Source organism: Lycium barbarum, chromosome 1 (genome assembly GCF_019175385.1).
Source record: "Lycium barbarum isolate Lr01 chromosome 1, ASM1917538v2, whole genome shotgun sequence".
Classification (NCBI taxonomy): Eukaryota; Viridiplantae; Streptophyta; class Magnoliopsida; order Solanales; family Solanaceae; genus Lycium; species Lycium barbarum.
The window spans coordinates 138138085-138139636 of NC_083337.1; positions in this window are offsets into that span (position 1 = coordinate 138138085).

Below are 1552 nucleotides of genomic sequence, written 5' to 3' on the forward strand. Positions count from 1 at the left end.
AATGAAATGATTTAAAGCCACAAATATTTATAACTTATTTTAGACCATAAATTTTAATATTCTTACCTTAATTCTTAAACTTTATGCCCGGTCAGACACCTTCACATAAATTAAGACGGAGAAAAAAATACATTTTGTTGAACCAAAATTCCTTTTTTCTTAATTTTTGCCCTTTTCTATAAAGATTACTTTTTTTCTAAAAGATACCTGCCTTTCGAGAAGTGATACACCTAATTTTCCGAACAAACACTTCTCATTGGTTATAAATCAAAAACCTTGTCTTGATAAGATGTTTGACATAGGTTCCGTTTGACTTAGTTTAAAAAAAAAAACAGTTTATAAGCTGAAAACAATAAATAAGTTGGGGTAACCCAATTTTTTTTTTTTTGACTTATTTTAAGCACAAAATGACTTATAAGTTGGCCAGCCAAATACTCAAAAAAGTTAAAAACAACTTATAAGCTGTTTTCAGCCACTTATAAGCTAAGCCAAACGGGCTCATAGACTTTTGCGAAGTCGTCTTCTTCTTCTTATTTTCTCTGCATTGTTGTATCTTGTGATTCACTCCAATTTTTGCGTTCGAATGTTTGATGGAGTTTGTGATATCGCTACTTTGATAAAAGTATTTCTTTTTATTAATTCTAGGAGAAAATAATCTTATACCTCAAATGTTGTGGGTGACTAAATTCATTAAGGACACATAATAAATTTTAAAGATTCGGTATTAAATTCTTATTTTAAACGTTACTTGCTACGATCCATAATTAGTGAGCTTAACTACATCACTGGTTTCAAATACGGATAAAAGAGAAGGGTTATATATATTACTCCAGCAATTAGCATAAAACATACCAAATTCATGATGAATAATCATAATATAACATTATTGTACCATGTTTTATTATGATTGATATTCCTCCTTCAGGTCAATTGATTTTGTAATCCTCTATAAATTTGTGTTTAGTTTGATGTTTTTTTTTTTTTTTTTTTTTTTACAAGAGACCTTCATTTCTACACAAAAGATATCTAAACTAACACAAATATCTGAAAATATCATTTTCACAATTCTAAATTATAACTGATTATAGTAGAAGACCATTTCCTCCATCCGCTTCAAAATAAATGTGGGAGGCAAGCAAATTGGCCATGAATATTCGCTTGGTATGAAGGTAACCCATGGACAATCAAATACTATAAACAAATAGAGTGCTTGATATTGTTTATAAAGTATATAGATTTTTTATGGTTGAGTGAAAAATATTTCATCCATCAACGAGGACACTAATTCTTTCGTTTTGATGAAAACATTTTTTACTCTAATGTTTTTTTTTTAATTAAAATGCTTTTTCTAAAAATAATTTTCGTCACTTATTACTTATTAGTGTTTTAGTTTTACGCAAGAGAAAAGAGAAAGGAGAACAAAAAAAAAATATTCGAGTATGTTTGAAGGCAACTAATATTGAGCAGAAAGTTGACCCTAAACCGAAGCAAAACACACATATACACAAATGAAACACGGAAGATAACGGGATTTTTGTTTCAATTTGCTCTC